The following is a 12755-nucleotide window of genomic DNA, read 5'->3' on the forward strand; positions in this document are numbered from 1 at the left end:
ATAAAATCTAATTCTGTGGCTCCTATTAGGCTTAAACTATTCATCTAATAAATCATTAGTCAAACAACAACAGTCAACATCTATTTTTGAAATAAATCAGTTGTTAAAGTTATTTTCGTAGGTTCGTAAGGTTTTTTTTTTATAGAGATTTTAGTGCAACATCACTATAATGAAAGCACATTTCATTTCACATTAAGTAATCAAATAATCAATCATCAATCAGTCATGACAAAACTATTCTATGTTCCGAATTATTTAAAGTAAAGAATTACTGTTTTTATGTTGAAACAAAGTGTTGATTTGGAAAAATAACCAAATAGACGATGTCAGAGGGTCAGGAGATGGAGCTTGGATTACTCAAAAAAAAAACACTCACATTACTCAATATTTTATTTTAAAACTTGTTCATAGTCTGAACCCCATGAAAGTTCACAGTTGATGTGCTTCCAAATGTGTTTTCATCAATAATCTTGTATTATTACTTTATGTAACACGGTACACACAGGTCAGTGAGCATCTAAGGTTTTAAAAAAGGCTGAGCTAGGCTGAGTGTGTGTGTAGTTGTACTTCTATCTTTGTAAGGACCAGTTGGAGTAATAAACCTTAGGCAGTGAAGACATTTTGGAAAAGTGAGGACAATCTGGCCCTGTACCTCACAACTTAAACAGTTGTTAAAGGGTTGAGACCTGATTTTAAAGTTCAGATTAGAATAAGGTTTAGATTTGGAACACACACACACACACACACACACACACACACACACACACACACACACACACACACACACACACACACACACACACACACACTTGTTCCAGTGAGGGTTAGTCATTACATTATTATAGTTAAGGTTAGACTAAAGGGTTAGAGACTGTATTTCATCAATGTTTGTTCTCACAAAGAGAGAAGTGTGAGCATGAGTGTGCATGGGTAAGGGTGGGGGGGGGGGGGGGGGGGGGAAGAGAGAGAGAGAGAGAGAGAGAGCGAGAGCAATGACAGCTGCAGCTGTAGTCCCCGTTCTTCTTCCTAAGTTTCCCTTGGGATCCCAGCAGCGGACGCTGACTGTCTGACCACCATCACCACCACCTCCTCCCTCTCCTCCCTGCCTCCCTCCCTCCCTCCCTCCCCTCCTCTCCAGGCCCGGCTAGTCAGCTGTCGCTCTCTCACAGCCTCACAACACCACTCCCTCCCCAAATCTGGGGCACGCAAATCCCAAGTGCACAGCACAGTTCTAACAACTTTAAAAGTCAGAGTCGTAGCAGGCCTGAACACAGAGACCGGGCCCGGTTACCGTTCATCAGTCAACTGTGACTTATTGACCGGACACAGTGACGAGGCTAATGTGATGATCATATATAAAAGGGATCATTTTATGAGTGAGTGGAGGCGCATAGGGAACAGGGACGTCTATGAAGTTCATGAGGAAGCATTTATGCGTGTGCATGTCTGTTTCTGTGACCCCTCCGGATCCCACTGTGGGATGATTTCCTGCACAGCGCTCGTCTTTCAATAAGTCCTCAGCTGTAGCCACACGGCTCTACCTTGGACCTCAGGAATGCGCTCGCGTTTCACTTTTTATAATCGTCAGCATCTAAAATTCCGGAGTCGTCACTCAGCGTGGCTTTGTGCGAGGAGTTCCCACAAGGAACACGAGACGTCTTCACATGCACACGCTCACACAAGCTAAAGCTAGCCAAACCAGGGGGTCATTTGCACTGGCACATAAACACCCCCACTTTTGGAAATGGAAGGCTGCGTCTTGAAGCCACAGAGCCGAGCCAGATTTGGCAGAGAGATAAATGCAAGAGTTAAATCCAGGGCGAATTATTGTAGATTTAACATCTGGCAGCTTTGCAGAGCAACGCTTATCGTACAGGATAAGTCTCACACTCTCTTGTTCCGCTAATGCATGCAAAGTGGAACTTCACTGGCACGAAACCACGCTGCATTAAACAGGCTTGTAATGAGGTGAAAGGGGCAAAGCATCACACACAAAATGCTTCAGAAAGGTTCAGTGCTCACTAGGTTTTTCTTCTTTAAATTATTTAAGAGAGTTAACTGAACATGTTTCTTCTTTTGGCTGTTGCTCAAATGAAACAAGAATAATTGAGTTGTCGTAAATTAGTACAGGCATTTTTTCACAAGGTTTGAACATTCACTACAATGAATTGAACTGGGCGGCCTGGTGGTGCAGTGGTTTGCATTGTCGCCTCATGGAAGAAGGTTTGAGTCACAGTTTGGCAGGGGGGGGTCTCCCCATACCTGCGTGGGTGGGGTATTCCAGCTTCATGTAGATTGGTGTTGGGTTAATTGGAGAATCTAAATTGAAGGTGTGAATGTAAAATGTGCTTCGTCTCTGTACGTCGGCGTCGTGATGCACTGGAGAGCAGTCCAGGGTTTACCCCCCCCCCCCATGTGACAGTGTCTGCTGGGATTGGCTCAAGCTCTCTCCACGACCCACAAAATGACAGATGGATGAATCGTTAAAAGTAATTGTTAGTTACTCTACAAACTACATTTCATCATCATTGCCAACTAAGTTTGTTGACCTTTCTTCCAACCACTGACATGGAAACAGAATTTAGAAAAACGACAACCCTATCACATCATCAGCTGAAAGACAGTTAGGATAATACTGAATTATTAGCTTTAACTGATATTGTAATGTGCACAGGTTTCTTTTCTTCTTTGCCGTTTTAACTCATGCATTAAATAGGCAGTGCTGCCATTTAATTGTTCATGTTGATTTACTGAATGTTCTCTAACGTTCTCCACCAGAGGGGAAGTGTCTCTGGACATGGATCTCATGTTAAAACACATATTTCACCCTGACTGCACCTTTTCATTTTCTCATCGTCCTCATATTTCTTTTCTTTTTCTGGTGCGACTGCAACATGAAGCTCCCTGCAGACCACCCTCCTCTGAAGCCATGATGGATGTCTTTACGCGCTCTGACAGTCCAACCTAACACACAGGAATGTTTCCACACTTTGATCCCCCGTCCTGCCCGCCAGTCTTTTGCGAATCTGAGGAATTCAACGTGTATTTGTACAAATGCAGTGTGATGTTGCTCCAGAGTCTCCGACTCCACCACAGACAGAGAGCCGAGCTGCTGCTCTGTTGTTTCAGGGCTGTCGGCTCTGACTCCTGCTGTGCTCGGCCCATAATCTTACTGGGGGGTCAAATCCGAAACAGTGATGGTTTGATCCTGGTGAATTTACAGTCGATTTTTATTCTGCTGGGGAAACCACTGGTCTATAAGCTCTTTGATTTGATAAGCAGTACATTAAGTGACAAGTTTGATAATATTGGGATTAGAGCTCCACCGATGTGGATTTTTGGGGGCTGAACAAACCACTATAAGAGAGTAAAAATTTCTGATACTGATATATCGGCTGATTTATATAAAAAAGAAATTGGCAATGATTCTTATGATGTTGCTATCAAACCTTTTGACAAAGAAATGTAATCAAGACTTGATATTTCACAGTATATGAAAATATACATGTGTATTCTGTCAAATAAATGTTTTCATATCATTTTTCTGAAGTTTTCTTCTTGACCAATGAAGGTAGTAGTAAACAGAACTTTGATAATTTTTTTCTTCATCATTTACAATTTCACTATTTGTTGTTTTTCTTTGACTTTTATGATAGTAAATCAAACATCTTTGGGTTTTGCTCTGTTGACAAAGCATAATAAGTGATTTGAAGAAATCACCATAGAGCTGCAGCACAAGTTGCACTATTTTATAAATGTCAAGGAAATAAATCTGCTGGTGAATCAATGATGAAAATGATGTTCAGTTGCAGCCCTATCAACCAGTTAATTTCACATTAGTCACACAGGCAAAGTGGAAGAAGACAGCGATTAATTTGTTTCTGTTTAAAGATGCCAGTCGTCTCCCACACTGACAACATCCCAACATGTCATTAAATGCTGTTTCACATCCAAGAGCCTGCAGAGCTGCAGCGTGAAGCCTGTAATTCCTTCAAGAGATTGTTCATCATCATTAAACAGGAGCTGGTTTCCTTGTCTCTGTCAGTCAGAGGGAGAGACTCCTCCTCCTCCGTGACCGACACACAGTGACCTGCGCTAATGGCTCGGCCGCCATCGTTTATACTTCACCACCCCCTCAGCAGCAAAAGCATCAATTTGCACGAAGCCCCTCCAATCCCCTCCAATTCTCCTAAACCCTTCAAACAGTAAATAATTGAGACTTGTACTCAGCCGCTCTTATCTCTGCAGGGTGTTGCTCTCATGAAGGAGCTGTTTGCACTCGCTCTCTTTTAAACACCAGTGGATGGGCTACACACAACACCCACACACACACACACACACACACACACACACACACACACACACACACACACACACACACACACATACATGTACACACATTAAGTAGAGATCCCTACTCCCTCCACCCTTTGCTATTAATTTCTCCCTCTCCCTTCATTCCAGCACACACACACACACACACACACACACACACACACACACACACACACACACACACACACACACACACACACACACACACACACACACACACACACACACACGCACACGCCGCCCCAGGGGGTCCGCCTCCTCCCTACTTTCATTAAATCATAAACTGAGGGCCAATCAGGGCGCGGCGTCATCATTAATCCCGATTAAACACAAATCTCCAGTTCTGACTCACACCCACAGACAGTTATTTAATGCTGCATCCTGTTACTCACGTCTGTTACTGGGGCATGTTAATAAAATAAAATACAAAATTCACCCATGGTTTTTCAACGTCTGTTCTTATGAAGCCACTCTAGAGTTGATCTTCGCTAAAATGGCCTCTTGGAAATGGACTAAGCAGACTGCCCTCGCTGTCTCCACACATTTTCCTCCACGTCCGTCTCAATGCCAGAAGAGATTTATCAGAGGAGGAATGTATAGTGTGGGAGTGAGAGACTCCACTGAATGTATTTCCAGGCTGAAGCTAAGCACAGCTCAAGACAGAGGAGGCAGCGTCTCCTCGGCTGTATCAATTACAACATCTGCTGAATGAATTCTTTATCGGGTTATAAGGTTGGAGTTTACTCTTCTCGATAAACATATTGGATAATAGATGGACATATAGATAGATAGATGGCCATTCTTCAGCCGAGCGCTTCCTCACAACAAATAGACTGAGAGTTGTGTCTGACACAGCACCAGGTTATGAATCTTTTGCTTATCAGCTGAAAATACATTTACTTTAAGATCTTTGTAGAATTTCCTGTTATTTCCTCCTAAGTACGAACTCAACCAGCTTTAAAATACTGCTCATGTATCATAGAATCAGTATAAAACTTTTAATAGTGTCATATAATAATATTTCAGTCACTGGGGCCATTTTACAGCAGAACCATCTTTTGTACTTTTACTTATTAAAGGATTTGAGCACTTCCTCAACGTCTATAGTCAGTAAATGAATCTTCTGCCTTCTCTAATGTTGCATGGTTAAATAGTGACTTTAAAAAAACAGGTCCTTATCAGAATATCTTCAGCTTTTGTTCCTTTACAACCACCTGGACTACCGTCTTTCCTGTAACAAATTTCATACATACAACATATAGTTATGGGAGATTCACACGCAGATCAAGGCTATAGGCTACCAGCAGAAACATTATTTTAGTTCTTCATATGGAATCATTAAGATAACAAAGGATGCTGCCTCATACATATGATCTAAAACATTTGATTTAGAAAGTATAAAATGTGACAAATTATGTTGAGTGTCTCCTGAGGCAAATATTACAGGAAAATTAACAAAGCGCAAGACAACATGCTGTGAAACCTTCAAGTTAATTATAAATACCAGCCTCAAATATAAAGCTTTACAGTGTGACCAACTCAACATCAGCCCACAACTCAGCTTGTGCACAAATATATTAGTATTCATGTTTTCGCCAGTGTTTAAATCAACAGCATGACAGCATTGATACTTATTGTGACATGAAAAACAATCAAAAGATAAATCAGCTCAGCCGGTGCAAAGAAGTAGCCCAAAGTTAAAATAGAATATCATCATACAAGCAAAGTAAGAGAAAACATCAGGGGCAGTGAAAATCGTGAGCAGTGTTTCCCTTCCTTCCATTGTTGAAGAAAACACATGCTCACAGTAAAGAGGAGATGACAGACAGTATATACAGTAGGACTGAGGGCTGACCTGAGGCCTAAAATATTCACTGAATCTTGCAAATAGAACTAAAATAAATGTTGCATTATAAAATTAGGTCAGGACAACCGTGAGTGAAAATCTCTTATTGTTGACGCTCGGTACAAAAAAGACAATGTGTCCACATACACTGGACACACTTTAAATTGTATCTTACTAATGCAGAATAGTTACAGATGAACTTAATCTGTATCCGACGGAGTTGAACTATCATGGCCTTGTTCCTCTCTTCCCTCCCCTCCTCTCCTCCTCACCCAGCCTGTGGCCTCGAGGGACTGACTCAACAATCATGGCCCCAATTCCCTCGGGTATCACAATTGCAGCTTATTCTCTATAGATGAGTGGCCCAAAAATAAATCCAACCAAAAGTCCTGCTCATCATGCAAACTGGAGCATCGGCTCTGCATCAGTGAATCTCCTCAGAGAGAGGGACGAGGAATGGAGAGGGAGGGATGAAGAGCTTCTTGACGGATTACTCGGTGATCCTAGGAATCAAAACAGTGAACAATCGTGGTTCGTGTACGTGGAAACACAGCAGGCGAGATACAGAAAGCAAAGCATACGTATTCTTCTTGCAGGAGATCAGGGTCTGACTGAGCTGTCCGTCTTTATATCACATATCTCAATATGTATTCTCTCTTCAAGTCATCTGCCTGATTAAGCAGTTTCCCAATGACCCAGATCCTCACCTTTTTCTTTCTCAGTGTCCTCCCTCCCTCCCTGAGCCAAATGCACTGTTAATAATTCATAGAGGTGGAAGAAGGTGAGCATGATTTAAAAGCACCCTGAGACAAAATATTCTTCTCCTCTTTTGCTTTATTATTCACCTTTTTCCCTGATTTGAAGCCCTGCTGCTGACCTATACTCCCTCGCCTCAGTTCCTTCACCACCCATCATTTACTTTCTCCTCCTTCCCCTTTATCTCCACATCCTCCAATTTCCTCCCACAGTCCCTCCCTCCTGCCATACTTCTCCTCTCTCTTATTGTCCTCTCCATCTTTGCTTCACTTTCTCCTCGGTTCTGCATCCCCGTGCCAGAACCATTGTGCCTGGTAACACAACCGCCGCGAGTCAAAGCAAAAAGCACAAAATGTCTCCGCTGCAGTCTGATGAGAACTGATAGTCACAGCTTAAAGGTCACAAGTAGCCTGCTGCGAAACTCACATCTATTCCTCCACACTCCACAGTGAGTGGAGCATGAAGCAGAGCATCAACCCTCTGCTGCACAGTGAAGTGAGAGCTTTGCCGTGTCAAGTTCTGGGTCTATTACATCTAAGTATTTTCATGCAAATGATGATGCACTAAATTAGAACAGCTAAGTGGGAACTGCAGAGTTTGATAAAAAAACTCTTTTATATTCCCAAAGAGCATAATTCTACATGTTTAAGGCTGCATGGGGAAGAAGCTTTTGTCTGCAAACGGTGATGAATGCACATCGGTGAAATAAAAATAGAAAGTTTCTTTTGTTGTCCGTCAGGGGAGCAGCTATAAAAAAAAAGAAAAAGCAATGAGTTTATAAATATGCTGATAATGGAATCACATTTTTTTTTTTTAAAGTTTGCTCCTGTAACTTGCAGAATGATAAAAATGTTATAAGTTCAACTGGGACCAGGGAGATTTTATGGTGAAATATACGGTCACTCAGAGTGCAAACCTCTGCCAAGGCCCAACAGCCCCCTCAGGAAATTGGATCCGTACCAAATTGCAGAAACTCATAAATATCAGTGAAGAAATCAATGTAAATGTTGCATATTCTATTAATAAAAATGTTCACCTCTGATTGACTCGGATGAGCTCAGTGCAACCTGACGTCTGACGTGTTGTCTGTGATTCTTCTTGTGTTGCCGTACCCTCAGAGTGTGTATGATCTACTGGGTAAATTGGGTAAATTGTGTCTCCACTAAAATCACTGATAAAAAGATCTTTTGTGCATCACGTTTAAAACCGGTTAAATCCTGGCTGGAGTTTCCGACATACAAAAATCAATTCACTGCAGGAAGAGGAAGGAGAGGACTTTTGGAATAACATTAACTACAGTGAGGCTGATTTGCCTGCAGACTGTGGGACAGCTGCAGGGGGAAGGAGGAGAAGTGTCACGAAAAGGAGGGAAAGAGTCACGGAGGAGAGACAGTGCCTCAGTATTTTTCTGTGCAGCAGAGGGAGGAACTATTTAATTTGGTACAGAGTAATGTACTACAGTCCTTTACATATTGAGTTTTAAAGTTAATTCTCTAGCTCTTTTAAGACTCATATTGTTTAAAAGCACAATTATCAGTTATACACATCAGTTAACTTCAGCTCTCTAACATGTGGGTGTTGGAAAAGTAAAGAACGGTTTAAATTCATGTTGCATCCTCTGATTTATTCCTCTCAGAAGAACAACCCACTCTTATAATCACTGTGTGCAGACGCTCTGGGGATATTTGACGTATTGCGACCACAGCCTCTGTGTTACATCAGCTCAGAAGTGGAGAAATCCTTTGCAATAATGCCGCGAACTTTAGACATGACTCCAAGGTTGGTGTTGTTTTTTAACTCCTTCTGTCCTTTTCCTCCGTGAGGAGCGAAAGAGGAGGATGAGACCCTTTATTTCAGTCTGAATATGAGGGGGGAAGAGGAGGAGGATGATGGGATGAGATGAGACAGTCACTACAGCCCCTGAGGAGCGGCAGCAGTACTGGGGACGCATGATGAGAAATGGATTGTGTCACTGGATGTGTGTGTGAAACCTAAATCTTTTAAATCTCATGAACATCAATGAAATAACTTCTACAGAACACACATATTTTTCTACTTAAGTTAACACCTATGCATGTGTTAGATAGTCTATATGTATGCACACACATACAGTAGCCTGTGTGTGTGTGTGTGTGTGTGTGTGTGTGTGTGTGTGTGTGTGTGTGTGTGTGTGTGTGTGTGTGTGTGTGTGTGTGTATGTATGTGGGTAATAACTGGTCCTTAGTTGACCTCAGCTTTTCTCAGCTCTGTGATTAACTCCCCCAGATTTATCCCAAATTAAAGGTGTGGCCTTCAACTTTAACCCCCGCTGGAGCGGCTCGGCCTGGCTCGGCCCAGCCCAGAGCCGGTGCAGCTGTTGCGGCCTGGCGATTAGAGGGCACTTCCATTCGATCCAGAACAAACCCAGTGTGGTGAAGCTGAGACTAAAGTAAGAGATGGATGCAGCTGACGAGGACCCTCAAAATATCACCGTAGGGCCGTGGTGACCCTCCCTGCTGAGAGGAAGCTGCGTCTTGATGCTTGTTGTTGCAGAGCTGGAGTCAAAAGGTCATTTTACCAGATTACATATACTGTTAAAAACAAACTTTTAAAACATATTATAGGACGGAATGACTGGGATGAGAAATGTAACGTAAAATCCAACACAACGGGGGAAATAACTGGTTCTTATATACAGCAACTAGTTGTGGGGTTGTTCAGGTGATGATGGAAAGGCAGAAAACAGAAATCCAAAAAACACAACCAGTCAGCAGCTCACGGTCAGAGTCAGGGACCAAGTATGGACAGACTCACACACCAGGGAACCAGGAAGTGGAAAATCAACGGCAAACATAATTTCCAAGAGAAACCGAATGTGTCTGACGTTTCACATGGTCCAGGTATATTGTTTTCTAGAAGGTTTTGCAACCTTTACAACACATAAAACTCTTTCTCCCGAGACTTTTGATTCAAATACAATCAAATTCCAGAAAACTTAGCCCATGCAATTAATACTAATTTACTAATTTACCCAGAAATCATGTAAGATGACATCAGACCACAATCTTCAGGAAGCACTTGCAACAAGAAGATTTTCATGTAAAATGTCACGATTTCCTCTGCTCTCACATTCTAAGAAATAAAACCTCAGAGGAAATGTCCACTGTGTCTCTCTTCCCTCCTGCTCTTCATCCATCCCATCATCTTCATCCTGAAAGTTCAGCACAGCAGCGGCCATCAAACATTAAACAGCAGACTTTTACTACTTTCTCTGAGCAACAAAATCCTTTTTCCTCAGCACATGAATATGCAAGGGGACTGTTATCAGTGCATGAGCGATGTGAAAGCTGACCAGGGCACGATGACTCTGCCGGCTGAAAGTGGAGCTCACATCACATCAGTCCTGGTGCACGAAGGCACACTACTGGAACACTAACCCATTAAGCTACAATCTCTGCAAGCCTTTTTCTGTGTCACGGTCTCCAGTTCTGTGTCATCGCAGCTGGAAAGCTCGTGGTGGTCTCCAGATGGTGAATCTCTCAACTACAGACCAGAAATATTGATATTTCTGTCACTGCTGGAGCTGCTGGACAGACCAGCAGCTCCAACACTCTGCAACGATGACGTGATTTTCTGTCACTTCCTCTAAGTGGGTGACTCAGCAGTGACCCACTGACCACTGGATGTCCTTTTCACTCTTTCATTGTCACATCTCGGCTGCGGATCTCATATATCGGAGAATACTTTTGACAGAATTTAGTTTTGAGCAGTACAATCGTACAAAATACATCAAAACAAATATTTGTCTTTAAAATCCAATGCAGCTTCATGTTAACCTCCATGTCTGTGTCTATAAATAGATCACTTTTAAATAGTTAATCCATATTGCAAAGTAGTGCAGTAGTAACAAGACGAAGCTCGTAGCTCTGTGCGGCTGTTTCCAGGCCATAGACTGTAAATAAAGATGGACGACATGAGTTATCACGCTGACGTATGTACAACTGCGCAATTTGTTGGGTAAGTTTGGTTTTGATTAGTCATTTGGTACCATGGAAACGGGGTGAAACGTCATGATTGACAGCTGACGCTATTGGTGAAGTGCGTCTATCAAAGGGGGCCCCATTTTCAACATTTAAACAATAACACTACAAGTACTAATACACTATGAGTATATACCATACTATATATACTATAAGTATATGCTATATTTAATACAAGTGGATATTATGGAACAGGATGTTGTCAGTGGACATTTCACCATTATATTCTTTCAAAATGTGTCTTTCAAAATTTAAATGTAATTTGCAGTAGACAGGGTTGGGTGGGTCGTCAATGCTGCAGGTATTTGGTCATGAAAAGAAGCACAAAATGGACTGATGGTGGCGCTAGATGAAAAGTAAAGGTATCTCTAAAGTCACGATGATTCATCCTGTGGGGGACATGAATGTTGGAATGTTGTTTTCATTGCAGTTCATCCAACAGCTGCCAGGACACATCACTCAAACCCCAAAGCTGCTCGAGGACAAGTCAGCGGATCACCAAAGTCAGTAGGATTCATCATCTCCATGAGTCTTCATCTTTATGATGGAACCATGAATGTTTGTGACATACTGTACTTTCATCCAGTGGGGTGGACCCACCTAGTGAGCCGTCCCCAGACCCACGCAGCTAATCAGGCTACGACACACACTTAATACCCGAGTACAGGCGAGCGATTTATGCTTGTGACGGCTGGTTTCCAGGCAGTGAAAAGGCGACAGTGAATAGTGTTCTCAGTACTAAATCAATGGATAAATGGATTGCTGGCTCTGCACAAACAACCCAAGGAATGGTTTCAGACGGGAGAGTCAAATAAGCTTTATTGTGCCACAGATGGTGGAAAACAGCAATGACGCGGAAATCAAACGAAACCAACGAAAAATTAAGGTCAGTTACAAACATTCGCCCAATGGTAGCTGCCCGGCAACATCACAGGGCTCCACTGTTGCGTGACTTGCTCAAAGGCACCACAGTGATATTCAGTACGGGAGAGTAGCCCATTACTCATTCATACACTCCCTCGATGTTTGCCAGTTGGTATATAAATCTCCATCACAAGCCCCTTGTTTTGTTTTTAAACCTGTAGGCTTCTGTTGCCCTCTTTGCACAAGAAAGTGAGTCAGGAAATCAGCGTTCCTGCTCGTAGCTGAGTTAAATTAAATATGTGAACTGTAAAGTGCTGTGTGTGTGTGTGTGTGTGTGTGTGTGTGTGTGTGTGTGTGTGTGTGTGTGTGTGTGTGTGTGTGTGTGTGTGTGTGTGTGTGTGTGTGTGTGTGACTGCCAGCAGCGTAGAGCCATATAACATTAAGCTCACTGCTGAGTGTCACATATAAATTAAATCATATTGCAAAATTGAAAATTGTAACTGTAATAACTTTGGTGACTCATTCACTTTTCATCTTGCGCCATCATCAGGTCAAAAATATAACTTTGCTGATGACTGAAATTAAAATAACACAAAATCTAGCATAGTAGTTACAGTTGTACATTAATATTTAGAAGGATATTTCTACGAAAGGTTTAGGTTTAGGTCTTTTCAGCAAAATACCAGCTTTTTTAGAAAATTAGTAGGGAAAGTATCCAGAAAAATATGAGAAAATATGAGTTCCATGAAATAAAATGTTTTCGAAAAATTCTCAGCCTCTTTGTTTAGTGCTAGTCAGCTCAAGTTTGTATTCTAACAGAACAACGTTGAACATGATAAACAATAGTATATTACCACTGTCACTGTGCACACTTTCAAACTAACATTTGTTATTTCTGAGTGCATTGCACAGTTATGTTAAATTAAATGCAATAA

The sequence above is a fragment of the Hippoglossus hippoglossus genome, chromosome 5 (assembly GCF_009819705.1).
Source record: "Hippoglossus hippoglossus isolate fHipHip1 chromosome 5, fHipHip1.pri, whole genome shotgun sequence".
Taxonomy (NCBI): domain Eukaryota; kingdom Metazoa; phylum Chordata; class Actinopteri; order Pleuronectiformes; family Pleuronectidae; genus Hippoglossus; species Hippoglossus hippoglossus.